The 22,398-nt window shown below is 35.5% G+C and overlaps 1 long non-coding RNA gene and 2 pseudogenes across 3 annotated transcripts; all 3 read right to left on the bottom strand.

The window, feature by feature from the left end:
• Positions 1 to 308: 308 nt before the first annotated feature.
• LOC125195038 (putative 2' cyclic ADP-D-ribose synthase BdTIR pseudogene) lies at positions 309 to 7,836 on the bottom strand (annotated as a pseudogene).
• Positions 7,837 to 11,184: 3,348 nt separating this feature from the next.
• On the bottom strand, positions 11,185 to 14,354 carry LOC125197181 (uncharacterized). 3 transcript variants are annotated; one of them, XR_007172006.2, is made up of 6 exons: positions 14,119 to 14,354; positions 13,222 to 13,310; positions 12,192 to 12,260; positions 11,704 to 11,774; positions 11,412 to 11,461; positions 11,185 to 11,315 (listed from the first exon to the last, which is right to left on the bottom strand). It is a non-coding gene; the product is annotated as an uncharacterized LOC125197181 (long non-coding RNA). The 3 variants fall into 3 exon arrangements; XR_007172005.2 differs by lacking the exons at positions 11,185 to 11,315; positions 11,412 to 11,461; positions 11,704 to 11,774 and having other exon boundaries at positions 11,943 to 12,260; XR_016137558.1 differs by lacking the exons at positions 11,185 to 11,315; positions 11,412 to 11,461; positions 11,704 to 11,774; positions 13,222 to 13,310 and having other exon boundaries at positions 11,943 to 12,260.
• Positions 14,355 to 20,740: 6,386 nt separating this feature from the next.
• LOC148928524 (uncharacterized) lies at positions 20,741 to 22,033 on the bottom strand (annotated as a pseudogene).
• Positions 22,034 to 22,398: the final 365 nt, after the last annotated feature.

Genomic DNA, 22,398 nt, shown 5'->3' with positions numbered 1-22,398 from the left:
GTTTGAATTTAATATGAATGGTTAGAGTAAAATCAATATTTAGTATGTAAATATACACTAAAATGAGTTTGAGTTTACCGTAACGGTCGGAGATGCTCTACTATTATTTTTGCAGTTTTTGGGCGTAATGTTTTTTATTTTATTCTTGATGGCATAGGTATAATCAACAAAACGGATAAAAGGTTAGCAATACATTTCAGTAGAAAACCTAAAACAAATTAAACCAAAAGATCGTAACTAAGTTCTTACTCGATGAATTTACAGAGTTAGTGAACATGAATAAACAATAAAAAGAAATTTTGAATTGCTCAATTTTGAGCAGCAAAAGTTGGGATTTTGTAAAAAGAGAAATTGTTATCTTGATCGAGCTCATCATCTTCAATTTCTGCCAGGCTTTCCATCACAATATTTGCTGCATTTTTCACCACGTCCGACCAATTACTGCCAAATTATAGTACTAGTGAGATAGACAAAATACATACTTCCACTCGTAATTAAATGAATAATACTGCCCCAATTCACGAAATAATAAATTTGTACTAGTGAGATAGACAAAATACATACTTCCACTTGTAATTAAATGAATAATACTCCCTCATTCCACGAAATAATGTCCACCTTTGACATTTTAGTTCGTCCACAAAATAATGTTAACATTTACTTTTTCTAGTTTTGGTAATTGGATCTCACTTTTCACTAAGTCATTACACTCACATTTTGTTATAAAACTAATATACTTAGAACTCACATTCCACTAATTTATTCAACCCAATTTTCTTCACATTTTTTAAAATCCGCACCAAGTCAAAGTGAGACTTTAAATCGAGGACAGAGTGAGCAATATTGTATTAGAGGTTTTAATACTGTGGATAAAAGTTGGAGGTTTTCAAAATTGAGTTTTTTTTAATGCGAGTACCCTCCGTTCCATTAGTGCTGACACAGTTCTTTTTCGCACTCGTTTTAAAAAAATTACACGAGAGAGTAAAGTAAGAGAAAGAATAATATAAAGAAGAGTCTTGACTGCATTATTCTCCATCTGCTTTAACTAGTATCATTTTTTAAAACAAGAGCCAAAAAAAAGGGCCAACACTAACAGAGCAGAGGGATTACAATGAACTAACCCTTGACGGGAGTCGAAGTCGAGGCCGACGGTGCCCTTGGCCTCCTCCAAGGCAAGGGCAAACCTCGCAACCTCCTCGGGCGACATGGTGTCGTCGTCCACGAGGCGGAGCTGCGAGGGCTTGACGTCGCAGAAAATGGGGATAACCTTCTTGTTAAGGTCCATCATCAATGCGAGCTCGTGCAAGCAGAAGTAGGAGTCGCAATACCGAGGCGAGAAGACGGCCAACCCGATCTTGCAGCCGCCTATCGCACTGCCGATCTTTGTTGGAATAATTGAGTGAACAATTACATAAAGCTCTCTATGATGATTAACCAAGAACGATGGAGAAGGAGCACAAATTATAGAGCGGAAGCGTACCTTGATCCATCTAGAATTGAACGACGGAATTGCTTTGCAGCGGCTATGGATCTTCCAAACGATCAGAGACATTCTTCGCAATAGTCTGCCGAGAGAATACAGAGATATCGAATGTTCTTCTGACGCATGGGGACCATAACCCTAGCTTATATTTATATTAAATATAAACCCCTTTATTTTCTATTCGGTCCCTCATCAAATAGAAATCACTTTATGGTATCTACACTTATTTCCATAACAATTAAATACACTTTAGCCCAAACCTTAATCTTTATTGGATCACTTTAATTGGGCAACTGAAAGATAGCCATACACATTAAATTAGTCATGTGGAAGCCCAAAAATTCTAACAATCTCCCACTTGGGCAACACATGATACCAAATAAATGTGTACAAACCGAATGAGCACTCAAAAATGTTATCACATAGTGTATTCCCAAACAATCTTATTATCAACCTTATCGACATAGGACTAAAGGGGCAGTCACCATATTTTTTCATGATTAAACCCATCAATAATCTCATATGCAAATATAATTAACAACAGATCAATTATGGAGTGTAGCATGGATATTTCATGCAAGGTGATCACACATGCCTATTTCCAACTGGTCCTCCCAAAGTGAGATCAAACCAAAAATAATGGACAAAACATAATATTTTATTTCTGCAGAGAATAACATGAGTTTTAGCTACTTCTGCCATGACAACAGAATTCGTAACTTGTTTTGGTGCATCTAGTTAATGAATATGACTGTGAAATTTTGTCACTAGGCTGCATATTGTAAGGTATTGAAAGACCACTTAAGTTATGTTGTGACAATAACTCTGCAGTATTATATTCTAAAACAACAGAAGTTTCATGGTTGTTAAATAAAGGGTTCGGAATGGACAAATGCATATAGAGCATAAGGGATGGATTTGATGATTACAAATCCAATCATTAAAGGACTATCACCCAAGGTCTTTCATGGGCATGTAGCCCAAATGGGTGTTATGTTGTTTAAGGATATTTCCGTTCAGTGGGAGTAGTTTTGGTTATTGCTCTATATTGTGTTTTGAACATGTAGTGTGACTAATTTAATGTGTATGGCTCTACATGGAGTGTGACTAATTTAAGGATACTTCCGTTCAGTGGAAGTAGCTACAAGTGTTTGCTCAACACTTCTCCACGAAATGGCTCTACGGCCAACAGACACACGTAACCTAAAATGGATCCTTTACTGTATTGGCATCTAACAAAATCAGAATCAAAATGCCTAAAGATCTCTTCAAATGATCTGATTTTCTGTATGCGAGCATGTAATGCTTAGTTCTCTATAAATATCTCATAACCCGTTTTGCTGCTTCCTAATGATCCATATCGGGTTATTGAAATAGCTGCCCAACATATAAACAATTAAAACCAAATTGGGTCTAATACACACTTGAACACACATTAGGCTCTCACTCACCGAAGCATATGGAACCTTCTGCATTTTCTAAATCTTAAGATTTATCTTAGGGCACTGAATGAGACTAGGTTTGTCTCCTTTAGTCATAGGGGTATTTCTTTACTTATAATTATGCATCTCAAATACTTTAGGCACCTTTTCATTATATCCCTTCTGTGACAATCGAAAATTATTTCTTTCGATTCCAAATACTCCCTCCGTCCCATTGAAGATGACCCACTTTCCGTTTTGGTTTTTCCTAATTAAGATGACCCATTACTTAAAATGGAAACACTTTTATCTCTACTTTATTCCCTCTCTCTTACTTTACTCTCTCCTCTTAACACACAAAATATAACTGCATAAAATCCCGTGCCGCCCAAGAAAGGGTCATCTTCCTTGGGACGGAGGGAGTACAAAAGAGGCTTCCCCAAGATCTTTCATCTCAAATTTCTTCGAGAGAAAATTCTTGGTGTTAGTGCAATATATCCTTATCGAAAAATATTTCTTTCGATTCCAAATGCCAAAGAAGATGCATTTGCTCCCACTGAACTTGTGATACACACAACCATCAATAGCATTATTTCCGAATCCAAATGAAATGACTACTTCATAAAATTTGTGGTACCATTGACGAGAGTCTTAATTGAGGTTGTTGAGATTGACTTTAAATACTATCATCCGCATGAGATTGAATGTTTACAACAATATCATCTTGAGGTTCTTAATATGCTTCTTCTTCAATGATAGTAATTGATACATGATCATTGTCAGAAGCAATAGTAGGTGTCTATACATACTCCTCCTCAAAAGTAATGTTACTTAACACATTCTTCCCCCCAAACTCAACATCCTCAAGGAATACTATATTTCTCGTCCCAAAAATTAGTTCCTTTTGTGGGATCATAAAATTTAAAACCCCTAAATTTTTCTGGAAGACCAAAGTGAGAATATATGCTACAGTCTTTAATGCCTCTCCCTAAAGCGCATGCGACAAGGAAGAATGATAAATCATACTCCTTCACATATCTTTAAGAGTTTTATTTCGTCTTTTAGTTACACCACTCATGCTAGGCGATCCCGGCATGGTGTACAAAACGACGATCCCACACTCTTCCAAATAGAAGGCAAAATGTCTTTGTCATTGTTCACCTGAGCAGTCATTTCTGTCGTAGTATTTGCCACCACAGTCAGATTTGACTTTCTTAATGCTTTTGTTGAGTTGGAGCTCAACATCAGCCTTGAATATTTTGAACTTGTCTAAAGCCTCAGACTTTTAATAGATTAAATGTAGGTGTCCAAAACAAGAATATTCATTTGTGAATAATATAAAGTATTGTTGATCATTCCAAGAAACCGAAGTGAATGAACCACAAATGTCCGTATATATCAATTCTAAAATGTATAGCTCTATTGGCACCTAATTTCTTAAGTTTGGTCTGCTTTCCTTCGATACATTGAACACACAAATCAAGTTCTGAAAAGATAAGTGTATTCAATACAACATATGGCACAGGTATCACAATCTTTTATTTTGAGAAATAATCAAAACACTTGTGTCATAAATTAACCAAATTCTAATTATTTAATTTGCTTAGTCCCTTTGATTCAACATGTAAAGCTTATGAATATGAAGTAACATAATTGAGCATGCAAAGATTGTTATATGCACTTAAGGAAACAGTGCCCACAATACTAGAATTATTTGAAGGAAGAACTTTACTATTTCTGAATGAACAAGAGAAACCAAATTTGTCCAAAGCAGAAATCGAAACCAAATTTTGTCTAAAAGATAGTACAATAAAGTATCCTTCAAAGACAGAATAATTCTAGTCTTTAATAACAATCTACAATGCACAATAGTCTCTACTTCCACCGATTTGTCATGTCCCACATAGATGTATCTTTCACCATCAATTGACTTTCAGTAGCTCAGACAGTCTTGCACTGATAACCTTATGTGAGTAGTAGCACCAGAACCTACCCACTAAATATCATTAGAAACTAAATCCAAATTAACTTTAGAACAGACCAAAACAAGAATTTTAACTTCCTTTGCACGTCATGCGTGATATTTACAATTCTTCTTTTTATATCCATGTTTACCACAAAAGAAACACCTATCATTATCTTTATGTTGTTTCTTTTGTGATCAACCCTTATCCATAGTAGCATTCTCAATACGCTCTCTTAATGCCATTTACTTTATTTCTTGAGATACTGACCAGATGTGCAACACCAAATGCACATACAAGTGTTTAGAATTCAAGTTTAATTGAAGCAACGTGAGACATTTTCATAATGTGCTCCTTTATGTAGCCCTTGCCCTTATATACTTTATTCAGATCAAGCACGCTTGTCTCAACCTTATCGTTTTTCATAAAATGTTCCTTATTTTGGCAAGGTATTCACTGGCCTTAGTGATATACTTAGATGCAGTACCTCGAAAAGCTTCTGGGATGCTAAACCTAATGATCAGTAGACTTACACAATTCGAGTATTCCTACTTCTCGTAGTTTCTCCTTAGATAAGAAGTACTACCGTCTGTAGGAGAAGTAGGTTGCTCAATCCTTAGTGCGTAATCCAGATCCATGCAACCCAGAGCAATCAAATTATAATCTTCGCAATCCTTAAAATTTGACCCATTCAACACTGTCATATTGTTCATGTTGGAAGAAACTGCAGAAGCAGACATCATAATTGAACAGAGAACAAAACCAAATAAATTGTCATGCTCACATCATAAAATTCAAATAAAATGGTAACATCTCGAGGTACCGACACAACATTCATTCCAAGTCTTTGGACAGTAATATGAACTTGTAAGTGGTAACCTCTATGTAGTGATCAAACACTTACAATAAAATCATGTCAAGTAATGTCCACCTTTGGGCATCACAATTACTTACACAAAAACTGGATAATTGTCACCCATTTATCACCACAGATATGTATGTATCTCGTGCCAAATAATAATCTTCCTTTGGGCCGACTAATATCCGCATTAAAAATACACACTCATCACCGTCCTAATATTCGCAATAAAGAAGTCTAGACAAGAGAGGTTACTTTTGCAACGTCTTGCTTCGACTAATCTACTTTGAACATTAGTAAAACATTACGAGGTTCCGAGCACAACATCCACATCAAGTCTTTTGACAGTAATGTGAACTTGCAAGTGGCAACCTCCTTATAGTGATCAAACACTGACAATAAAATCATGTCAAATAGTGTCCACCTTTGGGCATCACACTACTTACACGAAAACTGAATAATTGTCACGTATTCATCACCAAAGATATGTGTGTATTTCATGCCAAATATTAATCTTCCTTTGGGCTGACTAATATCCGCATTAAAATACACACATCAATAAAAGGAACATGAGATGCACCAAAATTATTGAATTTAAAATTTTAAAACTGAATACAAACGCTTGCAAGCAAGTCGTTGATAACTTTCCAGAATATAGTGGCCAGCCAACGAGTCACTGGGTTCGCATACCTTGCGAACTCAGCAAGTCGCTAAATCCTGACGGCCAGCCCTATAACTCCCCAGCAAATCGCAAATAGCTGACTCCTAATGGGATTTCATATAATTTTTCCAAATCCGATTTTTATTAAAATCGACAAAATCCAAATTTTGATGTTTCCCAAAATTGCAACCAACAAACATAAAAATATTCAAAAGCAACATCAAAACAGCCAAACAATACCATATAGCTCAATTCATACCATGACAATGAATTACCAATAAATAGAATTCCTAATTTTTCAATCTATCATCCGAAGTTCCAAACAAATACTGTATACGTGCATAAAAATTGCCAAAAAGGAATTCACGCAGCACGAATACATAAACGTATATGCATGCTACAGCAACAAATATATATACATATATATATGGAAACTTGAATCATACAAATTGATTTATCAACATAATCTATATAATATATGCATATATATAGAAATAATAGATTTCTTCCAAACCAGGCTGGACTCAAATCTCAATTAATAAATCCCAAAAGAAAATAAAACAACCATGCGTCCTTATCAGCCATTCATACTCAAAAAACCGTAACAGAGATAATAGAAATTATTAACCAAAGAATCAACAGTCACGGACAGATTATATACACAGAATAATCGTTCTTAGAAAACCGCGACAAAAGATACACATAATCAAACAACCAAATAAATCCACAAAACATAAATCTAAGTTTTATAGATTCACCGAAAGCAAGCAAGAACATAAACCTAATTCTCCTTTTCCAATTCTCTGAGAATCATCAATAGAGTGGCTCTGATACCACTTATTGGAATAATTGAGTGAACAATTACATAAAGCTCTCTATGATGATTAACCAAGAACGATGGAGAAGGAGCACAAACTATAGAGTGGAAGCGTACCTTGATCCATCTAGAATTGAACGGCGGAATTGCTTTGAGACATTCTTCGCAATAGTCTGCCGAGAGAATACAGAGATATCGAATGTTCTTCTGACGCTTGGGGACCATAACCTAGCTTATATTTATATTAAATATAAACCCCTTTATTTTCTATTTGGTCCCTCATCAAATAGAAAATCACTTTATGGTATCTACACTTATTTCCATAAAAATTAAATACACTTTAGCCCAAACCTTAATCTTTATTGGATCACTTTAATTGGGCAACTGAAAGATAGCCATACACATTAAATTAGTCATATGGAAGCCCAAAAATTCTAACAATCTTGTCAAACAGCTTGTCGCCCGCCTTCATGTCCTTGCTGTCCAGAAACGGGCGCACCCGAAGCCGGGACAGATGGTCGTGCAGAAGCGTTGCCACCGTGCGCTTCGTGTCGGTGCCTCGGTGGTTGATGAACACGTCATACGCTCTCGCTTTGACTACCTTCTCCTTCACTGTCTTCACTAAGTTCATCACTATTGAAGAACGAGGCATGTTGATTGTTGATGTTTCTTTCTTTTTTGTGAAGAATGTGTGTTTTGTGGTTAGTAATTTATAGGTGAAATGATAGGGTTTAATTTGGAAAATGTGACATTGAATTTTGACGAATAAAATTACGTGGGAAAACTACTGTTTACCGTGTGATTCAAGAATGAGTCCTCTGGAATTTAATCAGAGTAGATTTCATTTTTCTTTGTTTTCCAAGTAAAATACAACTGTAAGAATTATATTTCAAATTAAGAATCTTATTTATATTGTGTTTTATTTGATTGACCGGCGATTCAAGTCATTTAATTAGAGGAATTAGGAATACGATTACGCGTGGGGTAGTCTTTTTTTAAGAATTGTGGCTAAAAGAATGTGTCCTTAATCCTTATCCATAAAAGTTACTTATCATATTAATACTATATCTACCTCCGTGAACCAAAAATAAATATTATTATGCATGACATGAATTTTAATGTGAAATTAATAAAGTAAGAGAATGGAGAAAAATAAGAGAAATAATGTTAGTGGATTATGAAATTCATATTATTAGTAGTATTTAAATATTTAACTTTTTATATTTAGAAATATGTCTTATTTTAATGTACAATCCAAAATGGTAAAACTAAACTATTTCTTGTGGATAGAGGTAATAATTAGCTCGTACATTTATTTAAAAAAAACTTTTTTACTCTGCATATTTAGTTTGTTGACTTTTATTCTAAACAATATGTTTTGGTTCTTATTTTTCAGTTTCGTAAAAAATTAACAATGAACTGCATTTTAAAATCGAAAAGGCCTTGTACATTTGTACAAAACACTTATTTGGTCCTACATATTTTAAGTGAGTTAGTTTTTGCCTTTTGGTCATACACAGTATTCTTTTGTCTATATTTAACTCATCAGTAAGACCAAAATATCAATAAGTTCGTATAATTGACTGTTAATCTTTTACGAAAATATTAAATATAGATAAAAACGTATTGTTTAAAACCAGAAGTATCACACAACACCTAATATGTAGAATCGATTTTTTTCCCCTCAAATATACATGACCAATTTTAAACTTTAATCTTAATGTAAGACCAGATTAAAGATGGGAAACTTGTGAGACAAACATATATTGGAGCTCGTTCCATTTTCCTCAGTTTCATATTGGAGACTAACTTTCCTCAGTTTCATATTGGAGACTAACATTCTTTTTAGTGAATTATAGTACAAGTATAGTTGAATCAGTCAAAAATAAAAATAAAAAGAAATATTTTGTTTTTTCCACATTAAATGGATAAAAAGTACTCCACCTCAAAACCAATACTGGTGGCGGGTGCATGTCGCACTAAAACAAATTAACAACAATAACAGATAAATTAATACCAGAATTTTATTGTTTTAAGAAATTAATTGAAAATGTAGCGGTCCGCTCCAAAACATATTGTTTAGAATAAAAGGGCTCAGATTGTTTGAATGGAGCGGTCCGTAGGAATATGTTCTTAACCCCTTAAAAATAGTGTGGCGGGTCTTGCGGGCATATCATAGTAAAAGTTTAACCTTACAAATCCATTTTCTTAATACATAAAATATACTAAATTATACATTAAACAACATAATTTATTGGTGCCTATCATTCATTTCGGTTTATATTTGAATTTGGTGTTAATGTCATTGGTTTGACAAGTCAGTATACCTATTATTTGTAGTATATATGTTTATTAGGACATTCAGAAATACATTGATGAATTGGATTGGAATGTATGTCGTGGTGGTATAAGAGCGATCGAACATAAAGAGGAAGGTGAAGGTACTCTGATATGACCATCTCGGTTGTCCACGATCGGAGCATCTCTAAAATAACGAAGAAAAATTACCATTAAAATTATAATTGTAAGGACTAGACCATCAAGTCATACTAAAACCAACACCTCTTTTAGCTAGGTCATTCTGTGAGAAATAGTTAATCTCTCATGTAACAAACTAGAATACAAACACACCAATACTTAGATCTAAACTCAATTGATAAACACGGATTTGGCATGTTTTTATGACCTATATTTGGCTTGTTTTAAATGTCAATCATGCAAAATATGTTCTTAAATTGCATATTTTATACATTTTGATATTTTGACGTGTTTTTTGATAAATATGGAAAATAGACGTAAAAAATGGCAGAAAAACGTTAGAAACAAAGACCGGAGAAAGTGCCCTAGTTAGCGATCTACTGAGAAAGAGTTAGGGGCCGCCGAGCAGACCAGCAGTCGGCAGAACCTAGTGGTATGTCTCGGAATTTGTTCCTGCATCGGTGTTACGACCGACGGCTGCTGAGATGGTGTCAATAGTCTGCCGAGAAGAGTACCGAAGTCTCTGAGCAACCTGTTGAGATGAAATTAGCTACCCGCTGAATTCGGATGGGGAATGGAGTTTGCGCTATTTCTCTTATGGAGGAAAACACCCACTATAAATACTCCTCATACTTTATCATTGAAGAAGAGACATGAGAATTCCCTCTCCAAAAGATACATCACCAAATATTCATACATCATTTCAGACTTGGAGATTGGAGCAAGAGAATTAAGAAAAGACTAAAGCCATCAAGATTCTACCTCTGGGTTTTGTCATTGATAGTTTTTATTTTTCTTATTTTTTATTGATTGTGTTACTTTGTCTATGGATAACTAATTTGTTGAATTATGTGGATTATAAAGTAACTCTTCATGTTTATTTAATTCCTATTTTGATATACAAGACTTATATTTACTTTGTTCAATTTTGTGTATGATTCTTCAAGTTGAGTGACATATCTTGTTGATTTATTGGCATGTGGAGGAATCGAGAGGATCCATGTGTTAGATTTGGAAAACAGATAGACCTAAGAGTGTGGGCATTATAAGGGTCTAATTGTGCTTTAAGTTTTTCATTTTGCATAGGAGCTTTGAAAATCAAGACAAGAAAATTGAAGACATCGAACTCCAACACGAAGTTTCCCTAGTTTGTATTACATGTTTTTTTATTTGATTATTGTTTTAGTTCATCTGTCTAAAAATTTCTAAACAATAGTAGAATGTTAGAGATTGATAGTATTTGACTTTTATGTAATTCTTAGTAATGTTTAAACTTTAATGTTCATAATTCGTTTTGCTTGATTATTTCTGAGCTTTTGTTCAACTTACCGGTCACCTTGATTGATGTGAATCACCGACCGGTGATAGTTTTGATTGGTTTATCTTATGTGTTCATACAATATTTGTGACATGAGTATTGATACACGATAGGGAAGAAATCCTAGTAAAGTTTGCGTCGAATAAATATAGAACTAAATAATTGGAATAACTAAAGAGTCGATGAAATTAGAATACATGTCTGTTCAGTTTTGTGTAAGTTTCGTTCTACACTCACAAATTGAAATAGCAAATAAGTGCAGAATGATCAAGAAGACGCTGACCAACGATCAAGGCAACTCCTAGATAATATACCTGTCGTAGGGTGCACAAATCAGAACGAAAATTGCTACCAAGACCTTAACCCACAATACTATTAATTAGTAAAGGAAAATAAGGGTCGAATCTCACATAGATGAAGGTGTCTTGACTTGTGTTTGGGACATTTGGGAAGTTGGTTGCTGCCACATTTTGAGAGTGGGTTAAGTTTACTCTACTGGACTGGACTACTGAAACTAACTTCTACCGAACTGATCAACTTAAACTAAACTAGACCTAGACTGACGATTTCATTCTCACTTCCAACTGATAAACTAAACTAGACAACTTGAAGGTACACTGCATAAAGTAAAACGGGACCACGGACATTGCAAATAAAGCTGGAACAAATGAAAAGGTGACAGAGACTGCAATGCTAACTCACTACGATCTTCTTCTTCTCCAAACAGCTGAAATAGACTAGCTAAGCAATTGCGGCAGATCTGAACAGAGCATCTAACATAAAGCAGGAAGTAAATCAAATCAGATCAAATCTGATCAGAACTAGATCCATGCAAATTGAACGGAATAAAAACAGATCAACTGTAACACCCCTTACTCGGTTAGTTTTAACTAAATAAGTGGTGTCACATTCTGGTTCGATCGCTAAACAAAATCTGCCTATTTAACCTGCATAACTTTTTTTTTTTTATTATTTTGCAAACCCCCAACGCGCAACACTCTTATATACTGACATTGTTAATCTTGATAACACAACTTTACTACTACACATAACGAAAACAACGATGACCTGTTTCGATAAATACTTACAACCCCACTAGCAAAAGAAGATTTCATAACCTTACATCTTCAGATCAACCATATACAACCAAAAGGTTAACTTAAGCATGCCACGTGAAACTCCAACTTTACCGACAAAAAGGGGCGTAGTGACTTCACACGTGCAGCTGCTCAACAAGCGAGATCACTCACTTCTATACTCTGCAAGAGGGAGAAGAAGGGGGGTGAGCTTCGAAAAGCTCGTAGTGTAAACGCATTCCATAAATCAATCTCGAAAAACTCCAATCGATATCACTTACACAGAATATCAAATTCTAACTTGGAATGCTACACAATATCTATTCATTTTTCATTTCATAACTGATATAGTTTACTATAACACTTTATATAATGTCTCCCAAACTATTCTGATCAACTATACAACAAACACAAAATATTAGTCACATGATACTTTCAATAACAACCATTTATTACCAGTCAATCAAATCTATATGGCACAAAATAACATATCATCATGTTAGCGGTCAATTTCTTTCATCAATCAACAAAATATGCTTTAAGAAAACTATTTAGATATTCAAGGCACAACATGTCATTTCCAAATCAAATATCACATCCAGCCTCCAAGATATGCTTAGTGGTGGATACGGGTACACGGACACTATAAGTAGCCCAATGAGGGCTTCTGTCATATATACATATGTGTGAGATACTATCAGATGTTGTAATCTCCTGTATGGCCTATCGTAAGGCGTCTGTCACATATTACCCATATAGGGCTCATATCAACTATCAACATATCATATGGATCATCGCTTCGGTTATCCGGAAGACGAATGATCAAAGATGTGTGCAGTACTGTTGTCCTATGGCATGCCAACTATACCCTGTGATTCACTTAAGCAATGGGGCGTAACATATACTTTTCATATCCGTTTTCACATTGTTCAATACATATACTTTTAAATCATCTTACACATTGTATACCATATCAATTCACAAATTCAACACATAATTCCAACATCTTACTTTTCTTGTCCTTGAGTCATACAATTCACACAATCATATTTAAGCTCTATTGTATAAGCAGAAAAAACACATAAAAAAATAGCAATATGTATCTAAGTTAAAGGGATTAAAGTCTAGAATATGCGTACGCTACCTATACACGTCACAAAAACTCTATTACTTGCTTACTCAGCCCCTGGCTCTGGCCTTTTCCCCTATTACTTGAGCTCGCACCAGGTTCGCCTAAGTTTTCAAGCATTCACATTTTCGATCCATTAATAAACAGTTTAACACAAGTAAAAACCAAATCATCACATCTATCTATTTCCATTTCTACGCTATTTCCATCATCACAAAACAAGTTGTTAAAAGCCTACATACATGTTAAAACATTTCTAACTATATTTATACCAAAAAAGAAGCAAAGTAATTCAATAATACTATCCAACTACTCTGGAAAACGAAAGGTATATCCAGCTGTCCCAAAATATAAACTTCACAGTTCCATTTTTCTCCATAAAATAAACCTAGCTAATTTTACAATATGTAACGACCACTTTATTTTGAAGTTAACTCAAAGTATTGACATTTTAAAGCTAAAACTTCAATTCTAAACGTTTTGGTAATAACCAACAACTAAACCTCTTTTACCATATCATTTTAAAGAATTTTCAGCCTGAATATGGAACAATGATCAACATCAAACTTCACCACAAGGCAACCCCAACATCATGTAGTATAAAATTAGCAAGTGACTATCTTAAATCATATCGAGAGCTTATGGTCAACTATCATCCCCAAAATCAGATTTTTCCTATCACTTTCATGCTTATATTTCACCATTTAATTCCAATTACATACTTTCAAAACCAATTTAATTAATAATAAGTCCTACATCATCAAAAAGCTCAATCAAAATTCGAAATTCAAGTTAGCACAAAAAGGAAAAAACTTGAGCTTCTTTCTATTCAATTTTGGGCATGGATTCACTTCAATTGACACCACTACTATACTTAGAAACAAGATTAAATGAGCTATGGAAGAATCTAACCTCTAATTTCAACTACTTTGGAAGTGGGTTTGACAACTCAATTTCTGAAATTGAGAAGAGCTAATGAAAATTGGGACCTGGGGTTAATAGAGTGGGCTATTTGCATCACAGTGGATTCGCCGGAGCTATCTCGGTGACGGCACGGTGGCTGAACGGAGGGAGTAGAGAAGCTGTCGAAACTTACAGAGAATGAGGGAGTAGCGTGGAGAGAGATAGATGAGGATGATGAGTTTTGATTTCTATTTTCTTTTTTTCTCTATTTCTTCTTCCTAAAATCCCCCATATGACACGTTTCTTTTCTTATTTTCTCATCAACTTTCTATTCTTTTTCTTTCTCCTTTTTCTTAATCTTCTTTATATTTTTCTATTTTCTTTATTTCTAATGCTTCTAAATTATATAAACACCTACTATAATTATAACTTTAATTCTAATTCTAATATTCTAAAAGTAAGGATATTACACCTTTTTTCTTTTTCCACTCTCTAATTCCTCTTTCTTTATTTTTCTTTAATTCTTCTTTAATTTCTATTTTTCTATTTCTCATGTTTCTAATAATAACAATAAAAAAAAGAACAACACTCCACTATATCATAAACTCTTAACTCTTAACTTTAAATTTTAAATTTCCCAAAAGTTAGGGATATTACATCAACAGTACCTATGCTAGTTTCATACAAACTGACGTATGTAAAACTCAGATCGACGTAAATTTAACTAGGAATGACTAAATCCAAAACAGCAAACAATGATTAGAACATTACGAAACCATATCTAAGCAACCAGTGTCAATCAAACACAACCGAACATGATCAGAACAAAATCCAACTCTGAAAACTCCAGATCTATACCAGCATCCATCACAACCTCCATTTCAATCAACAAACTCCAGCAATTCAAACTCAAACAACAATCGAAACTTCAGATTCAAAGATAGAACGTCAACAAACTTAAAAATTGCGATCTAAATGAGAAAAACTTTATAAGTAACAATAGATTCAAAAGAACATCACCAAAGAACAAAAAAACAAAGTGAACAAAGGTATCAACCCAACTTAGGAAAAACGCGAACAAACAAAGGTTTCTTTCTAAACTAGGCTCTCTTCTTCCAACACAAGGAAGAAAAGAGTGTTTTTGTGGTAGAACTCCGATTCCAGCTGTTGTCTAACCTCCTTGCTCCATGCTTGCTGCTAACTCCGTGGTGTGTGAAAGTGTGAAGGCGAGAGATGATATTTTCTTCCACATTTCTTCCTCTATTTATAGGACGGCTTGGGCACCAATCCTAGGGCAAGATCCTCATGATTTGGCATTAATATCCTTGCTAAAAAGCGCACTCCTTCTTTCTCTCTCATCCGACTCATCCTTTCGCAACTTATTGTGCTCAGACTCTCTTGATCAGTTTACACAAATACTCAGCATGGTCCGCTCGCTCTCTTGATCAGTTTGCACAGCTACTCGGTATAGTCAATCTTGTTTTCTTGATCAGTTTGCCTCAATTCTTGGTCATTTTTGTTTCTTGCGCAATTGGATCACTGCACACTACCACTTCGTTGTTTTCCAATTCCTGCACGGTTAATCTTCCACTATTTCTAACATCAACACCCCATTTAGTATGATAACCATCATTAAACCATGCTTGAAACGAGCCCTATCAGAAATCAATTCCCAAAAATTCAATATCTTGTCTAATGTATCTTAATTTTATTTATTTTGTTTTATTTATAGAAAATCAATCCAAAAACCTCATTTATTTGAATAGTATATGACACTTGCTTGTAGTAATCATTTGCATATAAGTTCTTCTAGTTCGATGTCCTATGCTTATCTTTAGCTATACTAGAATTACCTGCATAGTTGAAATTATTTTTAATGTTAATAAATTGTGCATGAGAGAGTGATAACAAAGAAAACACAAGAGAAAGAAACCGCCTTAGAGAGTACAAAAAAACATTTGAATAATAAATGACTAAGAAAGGTTGGAGACATGATTCCTTCACACAACAAGCACAATCCTCAATCGGACATACATGAATGGAAATCCAAGTGGAGCAAGGACATGGCATCCATCGAGCGACTCATAGGTAAGTAATGGGCCTAATTGAGTTTCATGCCTCAATTTAATTCAACTGGGCCAACCAATTAAAAGATGGCCACGTAATTGCACAATAACTTTTCGTTGTTTTCTAAGTCAATTTATAGCTTATGAAATTGAAATGTAACATTATAATTTTTAAAACTTTTATACTAAGCCTAAGTGAGTATCATGCCTCAATTTAATTCAACTGGGCCAATCAATTAAAAGATGACCACATAATTTACAATAACTTTTCATTGTTTTCTAGTCATTCATAACTTTTGAAACTGAAATATAACATCATTACTTTTAAACTTTATATGATTTTCCCATGATGATATGGCGACAAAGTTCATAACTCTCGATGTATTGATAATAAAATCGTATTTTTTGTAAGAAACTAGAGTTGATTGATATACTTATTATTCTATTTTATAGCTTCATAGATAGACTTCTAATAAATTTCATATCATTTGATGCCTTGATGAGTTTATGTGAATAAATAGGTGAAAAAAGGTAAAACCGGAGGAAGAATGGATACCAACATAGTATAAGGCCGAAGTCAAAGGCTCCTAACCAATTGGATAGGAGTTGTGCTTGAAAATACACCCATTCGGTCAGAAAAGGAACAAAGAGTTGTACATGAAAGGGTAGGATTTGCTTCCAAAAATCCACTCGACCGGGTCCCGAGAGGTGGACTCTAGAGATGTCTACCCAGACGGATAGGATTTCATCCTTAAATTCCATCCGGTCGAGTACGAAATTGCTCTAATATAGATTTTAATTATTTTGACATATTTTTACTACATGGAGTATAAATATGGAAGCTAGGGCACAAAAAAGAGAGGTTCCCATTCCGTATTCACTTTTATACTACATAACAAAACTCTCTCCATACAGAAGAAGATGGAACCAACCGCTGAGTTCTCCAATCATTCTATGGAGTGATGGACGATCCAACTACAATTAAATAATCCAAGGGTGTAGTATTTTAGTTTTCATGTTTTAAAACTATTGTTTTATGATTTTTTTTTTATTTGAATATAAGTAGATAGATTTCTCTGTGGAATGTTATGGCATAAGATATTTATTTCCTACGAATGAATTCAATTATATTTCTCGTATGTTGGCTTATGTGGATGATCAAATGATTCTTGCATTGGTTTCTATTTAATTAATTGACCATCTATTTAATAATCTAGGCTTTTCAGCAAGATGGTAATGGTACAAGAACGATCGAACATTAAGAGGACGGTACTCTGATATGACCACCTCGGTTGTCCACATGTTTTGAGAGAAAAGGAAGAGAAGTGTTGGAATTTTTGAACACGTACACATGTAGAGGTAGAGTTGTTGATGGGGTTTGCTCTTTGGATTGATAAAGGTGGGGGAAGTCAGAACAATGGCCAAAAAATGCCACAAACACCAGTCAGTAGTCCAACTTCAATCTCCAAAATTGGTGAACACAACCTCATCATTGACATTTAGTGAAGATATTACCAAACAAGATTTCTTGGTAGTGCGAACGGGTATGCCATGCGGTTCTTTGAATGAAGATGTCGACCTAAGGCTAACAGGAGCTTTGATTTGGGCGAGTTCAAATGTTATGCGTGTTGTGCGATTGGAGGGGGGGGGGGTTGAAAAAGAAAGGGTGAAATGGTAATCTCGCATATTTCTTGGTTCAGTTTTCCAAGCAGATTCAAATAACACCAAATTTCGAAGAATTAAATCCTACATATTATCGAATGAACAGTGTGGGCCTTCTATGATTTCGAGGGCTCGCAAGAAATATAAATAGGAAAGTGAACAACTTGATATGTCAAGAATTAGTGTCATTTCTTGCCATTTGTTGGATGGCGAACATGTCCGTAACAATAATCAATGTAAACAGAATAATTAATATAAAGCAAGTAAACATCGATTTTAACTTTAGAGAAACAAGAAAATTCCAGGGATATGATATCATATCTTAAACGTGACAACATGGTTATTAGGGAGAGTCGCCTGATTATTTGCATTGACTGGTGATTGTATATTACTAAGGGGCATTTCTTTTTTGATTCTAGAGGAAAAATTAGGTTCCATATTTGTACTGGACTTTTTTTAAAATCCGACTTTGGGAGAGACGCATTAAGGTCATGCGTCTTTGAATTTTTTTTTTTATTAGAAGACGCATGACTGTCATGCGTCTTAGGGTAAGACGCATAAGCGTCATGCGTCTCTTCGTCGATTTAAAACAGTCGCGAGGCGGAGAGCTTCATTATGCACAAGAGAGGGAAAGGGCAGGCGATTTTCCGGCGAATCTCGCAGATTTCCAACATATTACGGTAAGTTTTCTTCAATCTTTCAATATTTATCCCTTAATTCGGTGTTTACTGCATATTTTGTGTAGATTTCTCCCAATTTTGTAAGTTAGGGTTTATTACAAATTGTTCAATTTTGACCGATGTTTTGTTGTTTTGTTAGTTATAATGGATTTTATTGTTGAAATTCATTCTATAGTATAGTTTTTGATGTGTTTGAGATGCTTGATGTTGTGATTTTGGTTGTGATATTGTGTAAACCATTTTTCCCTTCTTTGAGATATGTTTGAGATGCTTTGGATTTTATCCCTCAACCGCAACCTTGTTTATTGTGTACAAGTTTTGCGCTTCTTTGCTGTAAACCATTTTTCCCTTCTTTGAGATATGATTATGTGACTTTGTTTTGCTTGTTTGGATCAAGTAGGATAATAGGCAATTCCTTAGATTAGATGGAAACTTCAAGTTCTAGCGGACCGTTATTATATGGACCCGAAGATTCGTCAGTACTATTTCTTCAGAGAAAACACATTTCAAATAAACTACTGAATGATGGCACAACACATGTTTTCAAAGTTCGACGAACGGAAAGTAAGATTTGGGATGTGGATATTCATGACAATGTGATGTATTGGCTTGAGAGATTTGGTTTCAAAGGCGTGATGGATTGTGGGAAGTCGATGAAGGTCGCCAATGGGCTTATCACGACTTTGATTGAGCGTTGGAGGCCGGAAACGCACACTTTCCATCTACCGATTGGAGAGGCGATGGTGACTTTAGAAGATATGCAAGCCATTTGGGGCTTGAGAGCGGACGGTCACGTTTTCACAGGTCGTGACTATCATGTCAGATATCCCGATTGGCCTAGCAAGTGCCAAGCTTTGCTGGGATGGTTACCAGATACAGGGTCAGAGACAAAGCAAGGTGGTTTGCTGATGACCGCTCTGATCAATCAAACGAGGATACCTTTGGGTGATGACCTACCTACATATGTATATATCCAAAGGGCATGTATCCATGCCCTAATCTTGTTAGGAGGACTCATTCTACCAGACACCACGGGGTGTAAGGTTCCTTATATGTGGCTGAATGCATTGGTGGATCCGGACGAAGTGCAGAATATTAGTTGGGGTAGTGCGGCTTTGTCGTACCTGTATCATTATCTGTGTGGGGCTTCCATAGATCAGAGGAAAGAGTTGGATGGGCCTATGGTGCTTCTGCAGCTATGGGCGTGGGAAAGAATGCCCACATTGTGGCCGTCATTCATAGGAGCGCTCGTGCACGAGCCATATACGCCATGTGGCACCAGGTATGTATTTAAACATTTATTCGTTTATGTATCTTGGGACAACGGCTTTTTACATCAATTTTATTTATAGGTGGAAATGAACTACGCATATAGGAAATGCTCCTAGATTTTCGGTTGAGCATTACCGTGATCAAATATCTTTGATTAAACCTGGGCAGGTGACTGTCTTTTTTTTTACTTAATTTATGAATTTATGAATTTATTATGAAATTAATTTGGCTTTTACATTGTTGGTTTTGTAGTTTTTGTGGACGCCATATGCAAATTGCATGCTTCCTGACTACTGTAGGGATGTGACTGGATGCTCCCATTGTGACACTTATTTGGTATGTTGGGCATATGTCGAGGCGCATGAGGCTGGACGAGTGCGCAGACAATTTAATCAGTACCAGGAGATTCCTCAATCCGTAGATAGGATGCTCAAAGAAGCCGATCATTTGGAAAAAAATAATCGGCGTGGTAAGAAAGGAACTAATTGGGAAGAAACGCGTCAGTTCTTTATTGGGGAATGGGACATGAGATATGAAAGGTTCGAGGCAACCTTAGGTGGCGCAACGATGTACAATAACGATGTACAATAATCTGGCATGTGGAATTAAAGGTAAGGTTTATATACACTGAGTTGTGGCTCATATAAACCACTAATATTTTTTAGGAATAAGATATCAGTGAAATTATTCGTTGACGTGGGTCATAGGAACTCCACATGTTATTAGGGTCGGTGGCTGACACATTTTGGCAACCTTTTCCTCCTCATCATTTTTGCATTTAGATAAATGTACAGTATATAGAGTGGTGAGAGGGTCCCACTACTGTGTAGAATGTTTTGAAATATGTACCTGATAAATGTTGGTTTTTGAAATTATATAGTATGTGTGATTTTATTTTACTTGATGTGTGGATCATATATTTTGAATTTTGAATTTATTTACTATAAGTAGTTACGTCAGACAGGGTTGGGTGTGACACCTTGACTGCAGTTCAAGCATGTAGTTTGGCAACTGTCTAAATGACTCCTCCCACCCACCAAATACAATCTCTATAGCCCTTCTCCGCGCATACCATGCCTTTTTATAACTGATTACCACATGAAATTTGTCATGAACAAAATTTCTTACAGCTGCGGCTTTGTACTCAGCATTTTTTAGCAATTGATGGCGAATACACAAAGCAATCATTATTGATGAAAAGTTAGCATGTCCTCTATCATTACGATGGCCTTCACAACTATGGCGTTCCACCCACTTCCTATTTCCCACATATCATCATGGGCCCGTTGTGTCACAGAAACTTCCCAAGAACATTCATTCGCTTTTTCAGCGTCGGTCTCGCTGATAATAGCTACCCCATCTTTTGTCCTCCATGCTGGATATTTGCATTTAGCATGCCACCTTCTTAATTTGCTCTCCACCACCCTAAATTGTCGATGTTGCCCCAAACTCCACATAGTGATAGCAGTCTTCACATGCAACTTGCTATCAAATTTTGTTCCCGCATTAATCCGATATGGATGTTCCTCATTACCAACATTAGGTACCCCAGAAGGACAACTCGGTAATTTGCAAAAATATTTCAACCCACTGTGAACGTATTCTGGAAGTGGTTGCTCACCTTGCACGACGGGTTTATATATTACCTCCTCATCACTGGAAATATCAGCTGGAGAATCATCACTTAAAATAGAATCATCACGGGTTGCTCACCTTGCACGACAATGGTGGATCACGGTCTCTTCGTACAACATCAACATCAACATTATCCTGAACATTCACTTGATTATTCATTCTAACATCAGTAGCATCAACAACATCTGCTTGCTCATTCATACCACAATCAAAGCTCATATATTCAACCCTCGTAGATGATCCAACACCGTAATCAACAATTGGTGGGATTTCTACATTTCTTAAAGGCGAATACTCAAGAAATAATTCAATATGACGAGTAGAATTTTGAGCCTCATTGAACATAAACAACACACTTTCATCACTGTCAACCCCAATACATATGTAACTTATACCGGTACCATAGAGACAATGCCTCCATGATATTTCAATGGAATGTTGATTCATATCTATTCTTATATTAGCACATATCATTGGAACTAATTCAGAGAATGAGACACATGAATTCAATACGATGGAGCCTCTCGCACGAGGTGGATCATAACCAATACCCACTTGAGGAAGTTGAACTATTCTACCACCCCAATACAAACTCACAAATACGGGCATCATTTCTGCATAAAAAAATATACAACATAATAACAATTAGAGACAATTTTTTTCTATAAACCCTAATTTAGTAAATTTGACAAGTTTGGCATTAGAGACCCTAATGTTATGCAATAAACAACGAATAAGTGAGAAATGTTGAAAGATTGAACAAAACTTACTGAAAGATAAGAGGAAATGGTCGGAAATCGGCGAGAATCGCCGGAAATTGACCAACAAATCGCCTGCCCCTTTTCTTTCTTTCTCTCTTGCGCAGAATGAAGCTACTGCCTCTGCCTCGCGACTGTTTTAAATCGACGAAGAGACGCATGGCGCTTATGCGCCTTACCCTAAGACGCATGACAGTCATGCGTGCGTCTTCTAAT

This window comes from Salvia hispanica, chromosome 4 (genome assembly GCF_029641045.1).
Source record: "Salvia hispanica isolate PSC_SH4W2 chromosome 4, Shi_PSC_v1, whole genome shotgun sequence".
NCBI classification, from domain to species: domain Eukaryota; kingdom Viridiplantae; phylum Streptophyta; class Magnoliopsida; order Lamiales; family Lamiaceae; genus Salvia; species Salvia hispanica.
The sequence above is the reverse complement of the archived record's forward strand: the minus strand, read 5'-3'. Positions and strand labels throughout refer to the sequence as shown.